The sequence below is a fragment of the Salvelinus namaycush genome, unplaced genomic scaffold (genome assembly GCF_016432855.1).
Source record: "Salvelinus namaycush isolate Seneca unplaced genomic scaffold, SaNama_1.0 Scaffold1969, whole genome shotgun sequence".
In the NCBI taxonomy this organism is placed as follows: Eukaryota; Metazoa; Chordata; class Actinopteri; order Salmoniformes; family Salmonidae; genus Salvelinus; species Salvelinus namaycush.
In genome coordinates, this window is record NW_024058751.1 from 30,451 (window position 1) to 47,949 (window position 17,499).

Here is a 17,499-nt window from a genome sequence, read left to right on the forward strand (position 1 = left end):
TTCATTTCTGTCATACCTGTACCTAGCTGATATTCTCAACTCCACAATGTGTACACACAGTGCGTTCGGAAAGTATTCAGACGCCTTGACTTTTCCCACATTTTGTTACGTTACAGCCTTATTCTAAAGTTGAGTAAATATATTTCCCCCCCTCATCAATATATACACAATACCGCATAATAACAAAGCAAAAAGCGAAAACAGGGTTTTAGAAGTTTAAGTACATCTCTGGCGAGACCAGAATATAGCTGTGCAGGGACGCCTCCCCATCCAACAGAGCTTGAGAGGATCTGCAGGGAAGAATGGGAGAACTTGCCAAATACAGGTGTGCCAAGCTTGTAGCATCATACCCAATAAGACTGGAGGCTGCCGAAGGTGCTTCAACAAAGTGCTTCGTAAAGGGTCTGAATACTTATGTAAATGTGATATTTCAGTATTTTATATTTAATAAATGTGCAAACATAAAAAATAAAAATAAAGTTTTTGTCTTGTCATTATGGGGTATTGTGTGTTGATTGAGGAGGGAATACAATTGAATCAATTCTAGAATAGGGCTGAACGTAACAAAATGTGGGAAAAGTCCAGGGGTCTGAATACTTTCCAATGCACTGTAGCTCCAACCTTTGAGTGGGTGAAATAGGCAACGTAGTGGGATGTCAAATATGGGATTTAGCATCGGGAATGATAACTGAACATGTCAAGCTAGGTTTAGAGGAAATGACAGGCATGCAAGATCAAGTATTACAGTGCTTTCACTTTTTTCCAGGTGAACTGTATGTGTCTGACAAAGAGGGAAATGACCAGGACGGTGATGGACAGAACAGAAGCCTTTCAAGACCTCATTGAGGGTAAGAGGAATCAGTGTTGTCTGTTTGTTTTTCATTATTACACCCATTCAACAGAATTGATATGTCTACGATCCCCTTGGAATAAATCACTGTAAGTGCTGTAACAACAGCTATGTGGATTTCACAGGCATTGATATTTGCTGGAAAAGAACCATTCCCAACCATCTATGTGGATTCTCAGAAGGAAGGAGAGGTAGATGGTTACAACAAGCAATCAAAAAAACAAGTCAAAACACAAACACATTTTTTCATTTTCGTTTCACTTACTGATTTTTGTTTCTCCTATTAATCTAGCGTTGGGCAGTGATCTCCAAGACACAGAAGAAAATGTGAAAAGTTATTTGCTAGAGAGCAGATGAAGAGCGACTCCAAAGACAAAAAGGAGGTACGTGGGAAGGCGGAAATGGCACCCTATCCCCCCATATAGTGCGCTACCTCTGGTCAAAAGTAGTGCACTATGTAGGGAATAGGATGCACCATTATAATTATACACACTATTGTCTTCGGCCATAAACTGTATACTCACTGCTCACAGGTAGCAGTAGTGTATGTAAGCGGCAATTTATGTAAATTATTTTCAACTTTGATTTTGAAGGCAGAGGGATTCTGAGAGACGAGAGAAGAACCTGGACGGAGCTAAGAAAGTCACCATTGAGAATGACTCCAGCCTTCCAGAGCCCAAAACGGTCAGATCCACTATATTCTCTTTAGTCAGCATCCTGTCAGAAACTCCTCATCTTTGGAAATAAGAGTGGAATTTTTTGGTTTTCCATTGTGTTTAATATTGAAATTGAATCAACACTTTCCCAAAAGGTTTAAAATCTATCAGCTGGAGCCTCTCCGGGGGGAGAGAGTGAAGGTGTTTGGCTGGGTGCACCGAATGAGAAAACAAGGTGAGGATTGTAGAAAGTCCAGTATGAAGGAAGATAAAGGTAGCAAAGACTGGAAGTCAATGGGTACAGCTAGCTATCCACCAAAAATGTGTTCCGTGACCCAGAAAACAGAACTGAAAAGTTTCTGCAACACTGTGTACATAATGTTATGAACATGAATACTCTGTGATTCAAAACTTGTAAAGTTGCACGTAATTTAAAAAAAAATCTTTAATCTAAGTTATGATATTTAGCATCGAAATAACAGCGCATCTTGGGTAATTTCCATAGCAACCTTGCTTACTTTGTTGCACACTGGCTCAGAACCATTTGTGCGTTCGGTTGTTCGTCCTTGCATCAGCTCAAGCATCACGTGTTACCTTCACTGATGAACCCGAAACGAGGGAAATAAGTTTTACCACATACTGTGGTTTTCTCAGTTAATATAAGACGTTCTGGCAGCTGCATTTCTGTGGAGGCTCCTCAGAGGAGGAAGGGGAGGACTATCATTTTGTAAAAAATCATTTTTATACTAAAACTTACTATACTAAAAAATTATCATTTTTAAACTAAATATTTTCACATCACCAAATAAATTGATTAAAACACACTGTTTTTCAATGAAAGTTCACAGTAGTCTCATCAGCACTTTGTAGGGTAGCAACATGGTGTAGCCGGAGGACAGCTAGCTTCCGTCCTCCTCTGGGTACATTGACTTAAATACAAAACCTAGGAGGTTCATGGTTCTCACTTCCTTCCATAGACTTACACAGTAATTATGACAGCTTCCGGAGGACCACCTCCAACCTATCGGAGCTCTTGCAGCATTAACTGACATGTTGTCCACCCAATCAAGGATCAGAGAATGAATGTAGTACTGAAAGCTACAGCTACAGCTAGCACTGCAGTGTATAAACATGTGGTGAGTAGTTGTTTTTTTCCTACCCCTTTTTCTCCCCAATATTGCGTGAAATCCAATTGGTAGTTACAGTCTTGTCCCATCTCTGCAACTCTTGTACGGACTCGGGAGAGGCGAAGGTCGAGAGCCAATGCGTTCTTCCGAAAAACACGACCCAGCCAAGCCGCACTGCTTCTTGACACACCTGCTGCTTAACCCGGAAGCCAGCACACCAACTGTGTCGGAGGAAACACCATACAACTGGCATTTGCCGGCCCCGCGACAAGGAGTCGCTAGAGCGCAATGGGACAAGAACATCCCGGCCGGCCAAACCCCTCCCCTAATCCGGACGATGCTGGGCCAATTGTTCGCTGCCTCATGGGTCTCTCCGGTTGCGGCCGGCTGCAACACAGCCGGGATCGAACCCAGGTCTGTAGTGATGCCTCTAGTACTGCAAAGCAGTGCCTTAGACCGCTGGGCTCTCGGGAGGCCATGGTCAGTAGGAATTTGACACAGCAACAGCCCTAACGTTGACATGATCAGTCCAATCAAAGCTACTGTAGATATAATGTGATTTGACGTAATTTTATCTGTGGCCAATGACCTTTGAGCCTTCTTGGATGGGCACTTCTAATGTAACTATGGCAGCACCCAAGGGGCTTGAATTTTTTAGCTCTCCCCATAGATTTTGCGGTGTCGTAGTGTCCCCTTGAGTGACAGAACACTGAGCCAATCACAGCCAATCACTAGAGAACATTACAACCTCTACGCTTCGTATTTTTCCCTGGCTTCCCACCACCACAGAAAGCACTGAGCTAGGATGAAACACCTGCATTTTTAAGCTGCCTTACTCAAGAAAGCAACCTTGTTTGTATGCAGCTTTTTTAACTGAATTATAAAAATGTTTTACATTGTTTGCAAACTGATATGTGACACGTATTAATGTCGAAATAACATGCAAAAACAGGCAACAAAATGTAACATTTGAATATTTATTTTTAGCTTAACACAGAGAGGCAAACCAGTTACCTTTGGCGAAATTCGCCAAATAGTTAAAGTACTTGATTCTGTTTTTTTGGGGGGGGGGGGGGGGGTTCTAATATCCGCGTTTGGGTCACTAATGGCTGTAAGCGAACCAGTGATACATGTTTGAAGCAATTATGTCTGTAGCCAAGGCTCGAGCCTGCGCTCCGCCAGTCATTCACCTAACAGAATGCAGCACGCGACTGAAGAGACAACCAACTTGCTAGTTACAGCATCAGCGCCGCGCTCTGGAAGTCAGAGCAGAGTGGAAAGGCAGCTTTGATTTGATGATGAAGCGTACTTCATGAGCTGTAACTGGAAAAACTGGCATTTGGAAAGTTTGAGTTGAGAGAGTAAGTGTGGTGGGACAAGAATTGTTAGCAATGTTAAGTACTGTTATCTTGCTACAGTAGCTGGATTGAGTTATCCGTTAGAGCTAGCCAGAGAAATTTGAGACACATTAATTGAGTTTATGGTGTGAAAATTAGCTGGCTAACAAAGTTAGTCAGACTGCTAGCTAGCTAACGTTACAACATCAGATGAGGTAACGTTATCTCGAGGAACCAATTAGGTACAGTGGTTTCTTTAAAAGTTGCAGCGTACTGCGGCACAGCTGCATGGTGCCGCAAAATTTATGGCACGTTATTTAAGTGCCAACCACTGGTACCATTAATGCTAGTTGTGCTAGTTTAACCACCAGAGGGCATCTTTGAGAGGCATTGATAGCCTTCAATAGTGCTGTACTAGAGAATTTAAAACCTTTTTTTGTAAGAACATTGTATATGGGACTGATTTTTTTTAAAGAAATTTGCTTAATTAATTAGATTAATATTATGGTGTTTCTATTCCAAGGAAAATGAAAAACCCTCTGGGTTTCCATTAGGATGGAACGGGAAAATATGTCGCTGTACAACCAAGTGCGGTCAGGAGTAGGCTACAGTACTGGGCTATTTAGCTAAAGAATCCCTGTGTTGTGCGGGCACCGGGAGACCGGGGTTCAATTCCTGCGGGGAGGAAGGAGTAGGCTGTCCTTGTAAATAAGAATTTGTTCTTATTAACTGACTTTGCTTAGTTAAATAAAGGTTACACTAAGAGCATAACAATTCTTAATGTTAAACTGAAATTGCAACCAATCACGGCCGGTTGTGTTACAGCCAACCTAACTAAGAAATACATTTGACGATAGAATTCTCCCCCTACCCTCCTTCTAGGCAAGTCTATTGTCCAGCTAGCTGCTACTAGTCATAAAGGCGCTGTACAACGTGACCGTGGGTGTTTGAAAGAGTATTTTCCAGTAGGCGACAATTGTTTACCTTCATTAGAGAACTTTTTTCCAATCATTCTGTAATTCAGTGATATTTATTCCCATAGTAATTCGTTATGGATCCATAGCTAAATAAACATCAGCATTTTGAAAGAGTATTTTTATCATTATTTATTAACGAAAGCATAAAGATGCCATTATTAGTTACATTGTTTTAGTTTAAACGTGCAGACTGGCGCTAAAATATAATATCAGCTTAAATATTGCAGGTTGTAGCTTCCATCAATGTAATTGTCTGCATCACTTCCACAATCCCTCATATTTGTATTTTTTCCCAAATATATTTTAGAGTTCTTTGCATGAATGAGAGAGGCTTATAGCGTGTGTGCTATTCTCTTGCTAGGAAAGAACCTGCTGTTCATCGTGCTGAGAGATGGAACTGGTTTCCTGCAGTGTGTTCTCAACGATAAATTGGTACTTTTTTTTTCTTTTTTTTTTGCTCTCTTTTTAAAACTCAATTCTGTTTAATTTTTTTTTTAAATACGATCAAAATGTTATGATATACTTTTTTTTATGGCACCACTTTTAAATTAAAAAATTAAAAAATTCTCCTCTTATTCTTTTCTAATATGTTTTTGGCCCTTTGTCACCGTTTTATAGTGTCAGTGCTACAATGCCTTGGTGCTGTCCACTGAAAGCACAGTGGCTCTGTATGGGACAGTGAAAGAAGTACCAGAAGGAAAACAGGTAAACATTCCTCCAATTAATATCCATTATTGTTTCAAGTTTAGCATACACATATATGGTCAAGTTTCCCAGACCCAGATTAAGCCTAATCTTTGACATGTTCAATGAAAAATCTCCAATCTATTTTTTTGTTGTTGTCCGTGACTAGGCTTAAACTGTGTCCCGGGGGGGGAAAATCGGTCCCAATTTAGTATTACATTTTAATGAATTATAATAACGTTGTTATGACTTGCCTGTCTTCTCCTCCTCCACTAGGCCCCTGGAGGTCATGAGCTGACCTGTGACTTCTGGGAGCTGGTGGGTCTGGCGCCGGCTGGAGGAGCTGACAACCTGCTGAATGAGGAGTCCGATGTGGACGTTCAGCTCAACAACAGACACATGATGATCCGTGGGGAGAACGTGTCCAAGATCCTCCGGGTCCGCTCCACTGTCACACAGTGCTTCAGGGACCACTTCTTCAACCGCGGATACCATGAGGTACAGTAAAAAGTAGTACCTATCCACACAGATACAACAGGATGGAGATTCTATTTAACATGTGGGTACATCACAATCTTTCCATGTTTCTGATCTCTTTTTATAGTATATATATATACTGTAATGTCCATCACCTGCTGTCTTTGGGTTCTTATTGCTATTGCTGATTTTATAGATTAGGTTTGAATCGTGAATAATTCTATATTGTCATCCTTGTGCATGTTTAAACATCTTTGTGACTTATTTAATCATATATCGTCTTAAGGATCTCTACAGATCGGTGTCCCACCCTCGGGACGGTTGAGCTAACGTGCGCTAATGCGATTAGCATGACGTTGTAAGTAACAAGAAAATTTCCCAGGACATAGACATATCTGATATTGGCAGAAAGCTTAAATTCTTGTTAATCTAACTGCACTGTCCAATTTACAGTAGCTATTACACTGAAAATCAAATCAAATTTTATTTGTCACATACACATGGTTAGCAGATGTTAATGCGAGTGTAGCGAAATGCTTGTGCTTCTAGTTCCGACAATGCAGTAATAACCAATGAGTAATCTAACCTAACAATTCCACAACTACTACCTTATACACACAAGTGTAAAGGGATAAAGAATATGTACATAAAGATATATGAATGAGTGATGGTACAGAACGGCATAGGCAAGATGCAGTAGATGGTATAGAGTACAGTATATACATATGAGATGAGTAATGTAGGGTATATAAACATAAAAGTGCATAGTTTAAAGTGGCTAGTGATACATGTATTACATAAAGAAAACATACCATGCTATTGTTTGAGAGTGCACAATTATGTACTTCAAAATGTATATATTGACCAATTAGGCAGACTTGATATAACATGTTGAACAGAAATGCAATGGTTCATTGGATCAGTCTAAAACTTTGCACATACTGCTGCCATCTAGTGGCCAAAACCTAAATTGAGCCTTGAGTCCTAAATCAGATTATGGCCTTTCTCTTGCATTTCAAAGATGATGGTACAAAAAAATACAAAAAGAAAAAAACATGTATATTTTACCAGATCTAATGTGTTATATTCTCCTACATTAATTTCACATTCCCACAAACTGGTTGCTGATGGTTGCTGATAATGAGCCTCTGTATGCCTATGTAAATATTCCATTAACAAATCTGCCGTTTCCAGCTACAATAGTCATTTACAACATTAATAATGTCTGCACTGCATTTCAGATCATTTTTATGTTATTTTAATGGACCAAAAAAAAATGCTTTTCTTTCAAAAACAAGGACATTTCTAGGTGACCCCAAACTTTTGAACGGTAGTGTATATGTATAGAATGATCTCTTTTGTAAATGTAAAGCCATTCTAAAGCTATGTTGTTGTTTGTGTTTTTGTTTTCCCACAGATCACCCCACCCACCCTGGTGCAGACCCAGGTGGAGGGAGGTTCCACCTTGTTCAACCTGAACTACTTTGGGGAAGAGGCGTTCCTGACCCAGTCCTCTCAGCTCTACCTGGAGACCTGTATCCCTGCCCTGGGAGACACCTTCTGTATCGCTCAGTCCTACCGCGCTGAGCAGTCCCGCACCCGTAGGCACCTGTCTGAGTGAGTAGTAGTACTGGAATGGATGGGAGGTATTCATTAAGGCACCCAATCTGCACTATAGCATGGAGGGAATACCTGAACTTGTACAATAAGAAACATTCACTTTTTTTGTTTTCCGATGCAAAGTTTTTCAATTGCGTTCGCTAATGAACGTGACCCAGAACAAATGTATTATTTTACCTACAGTATTCTGATGGCAAATACCTTCATTCTACAGGATATTCTCAGGAAATCCTCGAGTTCTGTTTGTTTACCACCGACCCTATGTTCCTCCCTTCCTCTGTAGGTACACTCACATAGAGGCAGAGTGCCCCTTCATGACCTATGAGGACCTACTGAGCAGGCTGGAGGATCTGGTGTGTGATGTGGTGGACAGAGTCCTGAAGTCTCCTGCTGCTTCTCTACTCTACCAAGTCAACCCTGTACGTCTGATGTTTTATAAGGAGCTCTTTGCAGCTATTCTCACTTACTCTCTCTCACTCGCTCTCTCCTCTCTCACTCGCTCTCTCTCTCTCTCACAAATGGTATTTGTCACATGCTTTGTAGATAGCAGGTATAGACTAACAGTGAAATACTTACGGGTCCTTTTTCAACAATGCCTAAGTTAATGATGAGATGAAATAATAACAAATATAAATAGTGACACGAGGAATAAATACAGTGAAAAACAATAGTGAGTAAAATGAGATATTTATACAGGAAGTAACAGTACTGAGTGGATGTGCAGGGTACGAGGTAGTTGAGGTAGATATAGGTAAAGATAAATTGACTAGGCAACAGGATGGATAATAAACAGTAGCAGCAGCGTATGTGGTGAGTGTGAAAGTGTGTGTGGCGTCAGTATTCGAGGGTGTATGTAGTATGTGTGTGTTGGGGCGGGGGTGTGTGGGTAGGGCCCAGTGTGTGGGTAGGGCCCAGTGTGTGGGTAGGGCCCAGTGTGTGGGTAGGGCCCAGTGTGTGTGCGGGTAGGGCCCAGTGTGTGTGTGTGTAGGGCCCAGTGTGTGTGTGTGTAGGGCCCAGTGTGTGTGCGGGTAGGGCCCAGTGTGTGTGCGGGTAGGGCCCAGTGTGTGTGCGGGTAGGGCCCAGTGTGTGTGCGGGTAGGGCCCAGTGTGCGTGCGGGTAGGGCCCAGTGTGCGTGCGGGTAGGGCCCAGTGTGCGTGCGGGTAGGGCCCAGTGTGCGTGCGGGTAGGGCCCAGTGTGCGTGCGGGTAGGGCCCAGTGTGCGTGCGGGTAGGGCCCAGTGTGTGTGTGTGTGTAGGGCCCAGTGTGTGGGTAGGGCCCAGTGTGTGTGCGGGTAGGGCCCAGTGTGTGTGCGGGTAGGGCCCAGTGTGCGTGCGGGTAGGGCCCAGTGTGCGTGCGGGTAGGGCCCAGTGTGCGTGCGGGTAGGGCCCAGTGCGGGTAGGGCCCAGTGTGGGTGCGGGTAGGGCCCAGTGTGGGTAGGGCCCAGTGTGTGTGTGGGTAGGGCCTAGTGTGCGTGCGGGTAGGGCCCAGTGTGTGTGCGGGTAGGGCCCAGTGCGGGTAGGGCCCAGTGTGCGTGCGGATAGGGCCCAGTGTGTGTGCGGGTAGTGCCCAGTGTGTGTGCGGGTAGGGCCCAGTGTGCGTGCGGGTAGGGCCCAGTGTGTGTGCGGGTAGGGCCCAGGGGTGTGCGGGTAGGGCCCAGTGTGCGTGCGGGTAGGGCCCAGTGTGTGTGCGGGTAGGGCCCAGTGTGCGTGCGGGTAGGGCCCAGTGTGGGTAGGGCCCAGTGTGTGTGCGGGTAGGGCCCAGTGTGTGTGCGGGTAGGGCCCAGTGGGTGTGCGGGTAGGGCCCAGTGGGTGTGCGGGTAGGGCCCAGTGGGTGTGCGGGTAGGGCCCAGTGTGCGTGCGGGTAGGGCCCAGTGTGCGTGCGGGTAGGGCCCAGGGGGTGTGCGGGTAGGGCCCAGTGTGCGTGCGGGTAGGGCCCAGTGTGCGTGCGGGTAGGGCCCAGTGTGCGTGCGGGTAGGGCCCAGTGTGCGTGCGGGTAGGGCCCAGTGTGCGTGCGGGTAGGGCCCAGTGTGCGTGCGGGTAGGGCCCAGTGTGCGTGCGGGTAGGGCCCAGTGCGGGTAGGGCCCAGTGCGGGTAGGGCCCAGTGTGCGTGCGGTTAGGGCCCAGTGCGGGTAGGGCCCAGTGCGGGTAGGGCCCAGTGCGCGTGCGGGTAGGGCCCAGTGCGCGTGCGGGTAGGGCCCAGTGCGCGTGCGGGTAGGGCCCAGTGTGCGTGCGGGTAGGGCCCAGTGTGTGTGTGGCTGGGGCCCAGTGTGCGTGCGGGTAGGGCCCAGTGTGCGTGCGGGTAGGGCCCAGTGTGCGTGCGGGTAGGGCCCAGGGGTTGTGCGGGTAGGGCCCAGTGTGCGTGCGGGTAGGGCCCAGGGGGTGTGTGGGTAGGGCCTAGTGTGTGGGTAGGGCCTAGTGTGTGTGTGGCTGGGGCCCAGTGTGTGCATAGAGTCAGTGCAATAAAGGGTCAATGCAGGTAGTCTCTCCCCCCCCCCCGTGGTCTTGATCACTGAGGTAGATGTATTCTTAAAGATTTCATCTAAAAAAAAAAAAAATTTATATTTGAGATTCAAATTTTCTTTTTGACCTCATTCAAAACGCCTCCCTCAAATCGTTAGTGTGGTGGTGAAAATCTGAACCCGATTTATGTGGTCTGTCCTTTACCTCCCCAGGACTTCAAGGCCCCAAGAGGCCCTTCAAGAGGATCAACTACTCTGATGCCATCATCTGGCTGAAGGAGCATGACATCAAAAAGGATGATGGGACATACTATGAGTTCGGAGAGGTACATTTTGACTATGAATAAATGACATTTGACAAATGGTTTAGGGTCGGCATGAACCACAGTCAATTATAATCACTCCATCTAATCACTATCTCTCTCCAGAATGAATCTTTGGCTAGCATGAACCTGTGGTTGTGTTTTTAGGACATTTAGTGCTGGTTTCCTGGGCACAGATTGTGTCTAGTCCTGGATTACTGCTACTTTAATATGGTTCTTAGTCTAGCACTAGGTTTAATCTGTGTTGAGGAGACTGGCACAGATACGCAAAGAGCCTCCCGGGTGGCGCAGTGGTCTAGGGCACTGCATCGCAGTGCTAGCTGCGCCACCAGAGTGTCTGGGTTCGCGCCCAGGCTCTGTCGCAGCCGGCCGCGACCGGGAGGTCCGTGGGGCGACGCACAATTGGCATAGCGTCGTCCGGGTTAGGGAGGGTTTGGCCGGTAGGGATATCCTTGTCTCAGTATGTAAAAAATGTAATAAAATGTGTATGCACTCTACTGTAAGTCGCTCTGGATAAGAGCGTCTGCTAAATGACTAAAATGTAAAATGTAAATGTAAAGAGAAGGGGGAGGAGAAAATGGCCGCCAACTGTTTACCTACTCATCAATGTATTGTTCAGTGGACCTTCTCTTTGTCCAGCTCCTGTTACTGTGATGTTATAAAACCCCTCTCCTTTTGTTTCAGGACATCCCAGAGGCCCCAGAGAGGCTGATGACTGATGCCATCGGTGAGACCATCCTGCTGTGTCGCTTCCCTGCTGAGATCAAGTCCTTCTACATGCAGCGCTGTCCTGAGGACCGACGCCTCACTGAGTCGGTGAGTCCCTGACCAGCAGAGAGCTTACGTCACAGAAACCGTGACCCCGGACCTGAAAACTGCATCTTCATCAGAGCTTACCTCACCCGAACCATCACCCTTTTCCAAGGCCTGTATTCAAAAATGTTTCAGAGTTCTGATCTAGAATCAGTTTTGCATTTTAGTTTATACTGAATAGGAAAAGGCTGCGGATCCATAGGCAACCGCCCCGTCCCTCCGGGTTCCCTTTCCACCAGAGCAGAAGATCTGAATCACATTCTGGGTTTCCTTTACCTTTACTTTACACATGTTTGTAGTCACCCTCCCTTCGCAGTTTTACAGGTGACACGTCCATCTGTCCCTGCTGCTCCTCTCTCCAGTGAAATGACTGTTATTGTTGTCCCTGCTGCTCCTCTCTCCAGTGAAATGACTGTTATTGTTGTCCCTGCTGCTCCTCTCTCAGTGAAATAACTCATTGTTGTCCCTGCTGCTCCTCTCTCCAGTGAAATAACTCATTGTTGTCCCTGCTGCTCCTCTCTCCAGTGAAATGACTGTTATTGTTGTCCCTGCTGCTCCTCTCTCCAGTGAAATAACTGTTATTGTTGTCCCTGCTGCTCCTCTCTCCAGTGAAATAACTGTTATTGTTGTCCCTGCTGCTCCTCTCTCCAGTGAAATAACTGTTATTGTTGTCCCTGCTGCTCCTCTCTCCAGTGAAATAACTCATTGTTGTCCCTGCTGCTCCTCTCTCCAGTGAAATAACTCATTGTTGTCCCTGCTGCTCCTCTCTCCAGTGAAATAACTCATTGTTGTCCCTGCTGCTCCTCTCTCCAGTGAAATAACTGTTATTGTTGTCCCTGCTGCTCCTCTCTCCAGTGAAATAACTCATTGTTGTCCCTGCTGCTCCTCTCTCCAGTGAAATAACTCATTGTTGTCCCTGCTGCTCCTCTCTCCAGTGAAATAACTCATTGTTGTCCCTGCTGCTCCTCTCTCCAGTGAAATAACTGTTATTGTTGTCCCTGCTGCTCCTCTCTCCAGTGAAATAACTGTTATTGTTGTCCCTGCTGCTCCTCTCTCCAGTGAAATAACTGTTATTGTTGTTGCTGCTCCCTCTTCCAGTGAAATAACTCATTGTTGTCCCTGCTGCTCCTCTCTCCAGTGAAATAACTCATTGTTGTCCCTGCTGCTCCTCTCTCCAGTGAAATAACTCATTGTTGTCCCTGCTGCTCCTCTCTCCAGTGAAATAACTGTTATTGTTGTCCCTGCTGCTCCTCTCTCCAGTGAAATAACTGTTATTGTTGTCCCTGCTGCTCCTCTCCCCAGGTGGATGTGCTGATGCCTAATGTTGGAGAGATAGTAGGAGGGTCTATGAGGATCTGGGATGCTGAGGAACTGCTGGAGGGATACAAGAGGGAAGGCATTGACCCAACCCCTTACTACTGGTACACTGACCAGGTACGTACATCTACCCAACCCTCTAATACTGGTACACTGACCAGGTATCTACCCAACCCTCTAATACTGGTACACTGACCAGGTATGTACATCTACCCAACCCCTTACTACTGGTACACTGACCAGGTATGTACATCTACCCAACCCTCTAATACTGGTACACTGACCAGGTATCTACCCAACCCTCTAATACTGGTACACTGACCAGGTATGTACATCTACCCAACCCTCTAATACTGGTACACTGACCAGGTATGTACATCTACCCAACCCTCTAATACTGGTACACTGACCAGGTATGTACATCTACCCAACCCTCTAATACTGGTACACTGACCAGGTATGTACATCTACCCAACCCCTTACTACTGGTACACTGACCAGGTATCTACCCCAACCCTCTAATACTGGTACACTGACCAGGTATGTACATCTACCCAACCCTCTAATACTGGTACACTGACCAGGTATGTACATCTACCCAACCCTCTAATACTGGTACACTGACCAGGTATGTACATCAACCCAACCCTCTAATACTGGTACACTGACCAGGTATGTACATCTACCCAACCCTCTAATACTGGTACACTGACCAGGTATGTACATCTACCCAACCCTCTAATACTGGTACACTGACCAGGTATGTACATCTACCCAACCCTCTAATACTGGTACACTTTGACCAGGTATGTACATCTACCCAACCCCTTACTACTGGTACACTGACCAGGTATGTACATCAACCCAACCCTCTAATACTGGTACACTGACCAGGTATGTACATCTACCCAACCCTCTAATACTGGTACACTGACCAGGTATGTACATCTACCCAACCCCTTACTACTGGTACACTGACCAGGTATCTACCCAACCCTCTAATACTGGTACACTGACCAGGTATGTACATCTACCCAACCCTCTAATACTGGTACACTGACCAGGTATGTACATCTACCCAACCCTCTAATACTGGTACACTGACCAGGTATCTACCCAACCCTCTAATACTGGTACACTGACCAGGTATGTACATCTACCCAACCCCCTAATACTGGTACACTGACCAGGTATCTACCCAACCCTCTAATACTGGTGCACTGACCAGGTATGTACATCAACCCAACCAATTCTCTCAACCAGCTTCATGAGGTAGTCACCTAGAATGCATTTCAATTAACAACTTCAAGTGCAGTTGCAAAAAACCATCAAGCGCTGTGATGAAACTGTCTCTCATGAGGACCGCCACAGGAAAGGAAGACCCAGAGTTACCTCTGCTGCACAGGATAAGTTCATTAGAGTTACCAGCCTCAGAATGCAGCCCAAATAAATGCTTCACAGAGTTCAAGTAACAGATTCATCTCAACATCAACTATTTCATAGTAGACTGCGTAAATCAGCCCTTCATGCTCGATTTGCTGCAAAGAAACCAGAACTAAAGGACACCAATAAGAAGAAGAGACTTGCTTGGGCTAAGAAACACGAGCAATGGACATTTGACCAAGAAGGAGAGTGATGGAGTGGTGCATCAGATGACCTGGCCTCCACAATCACCCGACCTCAACCCAATTGAGATGGTTTGGGATGAGTTGGACCACAGAGTGAAGGAAAAGCAGCCAACAAGTGCTCAGCATATGTGGGAACTCCTTCAATACTGTTGAAAAATCATTCCTCATGAAGCTGGTTGAGAGAAAGCCAAGAGTGTGCAAAGCTGTCATCAAGGCAAAGGGTGGCTACTTTGAAGAATTATAAAATAGAAAATATAATTTTTTTTAATGGTAGGGTAGATGTATTTTCTTTCTACTAAATGTCTTAAGTCATTGTACACTGAACAAAAATATAAGCGTATCATGTAAAGTGTTGGTTTCATGAGTTGAAAAAAGAAATCCCAGAAATTTTCCATACGCACATAAAACTTATTTCTCAAATTTTGTGCACAAATGGGGGAAAGAAAAGTGAATTGTTTCGCTCTCAAGAAAAGGGCACCAATGAAAGGAGTGATAACTGGGGTAGCAGTAGATATAAACGTTGACCAGCTGAGGGGAAAGATTCCCGGTGTTTATGATGCTCGTCGTTTGATGCGACTCAGACAGGGTGGCGAGAGGGGCGAAACGGAAGAGTCATTGTCTGTTCTTTTGAGTTATGAAGTTGAGTCTTTGCCTGACAAAGTGAAGCTAGGATATATAAGTTATCCTGTACGAGTGTATGTGCTGAATACATTACGATGTTACAGGTGTCAAGCTTATGGGCATGTGGCATCGGTGTGTAGGAGGGAGGGTCCAAGGTGTGAGAAGTGTGCAGAAGGGCATGAGACAAAGGAATGTGTAGCATTGGGGAAAGTAGTGGAATGTGTTAATTGTAGGGGTGCCCATGGGGCTGGGGATCAGAAATGTTCCGTGCGAGAGAGGCAGGTTGAGGTTTCCAGGGTTAGAGTAGAGCAGAAGTTGTCATATGCTGAGGCAGTGAAGAAAGTAGAGGAAGATGGGTTAAGGGGGAGTAGTAGAGATAACCCAGTACAGAGGGATAAGCCAAAAAGTGATATAAGGTTCAGTAAGATTGGATTTTTTGTATTTATAGCAATGGCTATTAACTGTACTGCAGGGATGGAATGTAAGTCACAGAAAATGGAGGTTGTGGTGGCAGCTGCAGAGAGGTATTTGGGTGTGCCAGACTTGACAGCAGAGTTACAGGGTGTGTTAAGTGGTGATGTCCCATCCTTTCAGGATGATATGAGGTAGGGAATAAATCAATTTAATTAGTGGATTAGGGTGGTATCAATTTGATTTTATACCCTTTTGAAATGAGTGAGTGTAGTGTTAGACGGTAGGGTATTATTTATTACATTTTATCTATCAAGCAAAGTGTAAGGGAGTTGTACTCCAGTCTAGTAGGTGGCGGTAATGCAACAAATGGGATTCCAACCGCCGTATAACCTCACAGAAGAAGAAGCGTCGTCTTCAGTCCCATTAGTCCTTTAAAGAACAGGAAGTTACCAAACCACAGAGGAAGAAAATGGTTTTCGGTGATGGCTAAATGGGATAGCTAGCAACTTGTAAACAATTACCCACTCCTTTAAGTGAGTACTATTTTAATAGTAATGTTAAATAATACATGTTGGCTGTCAATCCAATTTATATTACACGACTGTTGCCTCCCGTTTAAGTTTATTGTGATGGTAATGGCGTTTTTTTTTTTATAATTATTAAGTCAAGCTTGACTTGCTATAAAGTTAGAAACAAGTTGAGGAAGAAGTAATTAAACAAATGTTTTATCACCTTATCCTGTCTTGAATGAAAAGGTCATATTTTGCTATCTCCCAAAAATAAATTTGATCTCTGATGAGAGACGTGCTCCCCATCTTGCATTACAAACACTACACTTGTCCGTTCAGTATTTTATTTTGCACATAAACAAACGTACAGTCAATAACACAATAGAAAAGTATATATACAGGGTGTGCAAATGAGGTAAATTAGGGAGGTAAGGCAATAAATAGGCCGTGGTGGCGAAATAATTACAGTACCGGGGTAATGAAATGTAACGGGGCAATAGATAGCTAGCTATACTAACAGCTAAAGTCATCCACAGCAACAATGTTTATCATTCCTAGCTAGCTAGTTATCTTACCTCTACAATGTTTATCATTCCTAGCTAGCTAGTTATCTTACCTCTACAATGTTTATCATTCCTAGCTAGCTAGTTATCTTACCTCTACAATGTTTACTCAAATTCGAGAGAGTTTTAGTTGGCGCCTCCGCCCTCCTGGGTAAAGTAAATTGCGTCGCCTCTCATGTGATTTGAAGGAAAACTGGTCACAGTTTCCATTGGTTTCACAATCAACACTTTGATTAAAAACCGTTTCTCTTTCACAATACGTCTCAAGTGAAATAATATGTAACGGATGTGAAATGGCTAGCTAGTTAGCGGGTACGCGCTAGTAGCATTTCAATCAGTTAAGTCACTTGCTCTGAGACTTAAGTAGGGTTGCCCCTTGCTCTGCAAGGGCCGTGGCCTTTGTGGAGCGATGGGTAGCGATGCTTCGTGGGCGACCGTTGTTGATGTGTGCAGAGGGTCCCTGGTTCGCGCCCGTGTCGGGGCGAGGGACGGTTTAAAGTTATACTGTTACAAATACACAATGAGGCATGCTTCACAAGTCTGATTTTGTCACTGCTTAGAATGCCTCTCGGGGTAATCATCGACACGGTCAGTTTCACAAAGTCGTATATCATTGAAACGGACCTATCCACTAGCCACATTCTTGTTTTTCCCTGTTGTCCGATCACATCCCTCACACAAACTGTTGAGAGTAGTTTTGGGATGGTTTTAGTTGTGTTACTAATGTTAACGTTGTGTTTTCCAGAGGAAGTATGGGACCTGTCCCCATGGTGGCTACGGGCTGGGCCTGGAGAGGTTCCTAACCTGGCTGCTGAACAGACACCACATCAGAGACGTGTGTCTCTACCCTCGCTTCATCCAGCGCTGCCGACCCTAAACTACCAACTACCCCGCCCCTGCTGCCCTGGCCCTCTGTCTGCAGCTAGATTGCACTGCAACAGACCCAAGGCTACGTCCTAAAAATGGCAACTTATTCTCGCTGTATAGTGCACTTCTTTTGACCAGGGTTCATATTAATCTGGTAAAAAAAGTAGTGCACTCCATGGGTGCCATTTGGACGAAGCCTATCATCCTATTACACAGCAGGAGACCAACTTACAACGCTTGAGAACCACAGACGAGATCA

The 17,499-nt window shown here is 45.0% G+C and overlaps 1 long non-coding RNA gene and 1 pseudogene across 1 annotated transcript; both read left to right on the forward strand.

Moving 5' to 3' along the window:
* Window positions 1-807: 807 nt before the first annotated feature.
* On the forward strand, window positions 808-1,185 carry LOC120037891. Its single transcript, XR_005474895.1, has 3 exons — window positions 808-848; window positions 976-1,041; window positions 1,143-1,185. It is a non-coding gene; the product is annotated as an uncharacterized LOC120037891 (long non-coding RNA).
* Window positions 1,186-1,505: 320 nt separating this feature from the next.
* LOC120037889 lies at window positions 1,506-17,264 on the forward strand (annotated as a pseudogene).
* Window positions 17,265-17,499: the final 235 nt, after the last annotated feature.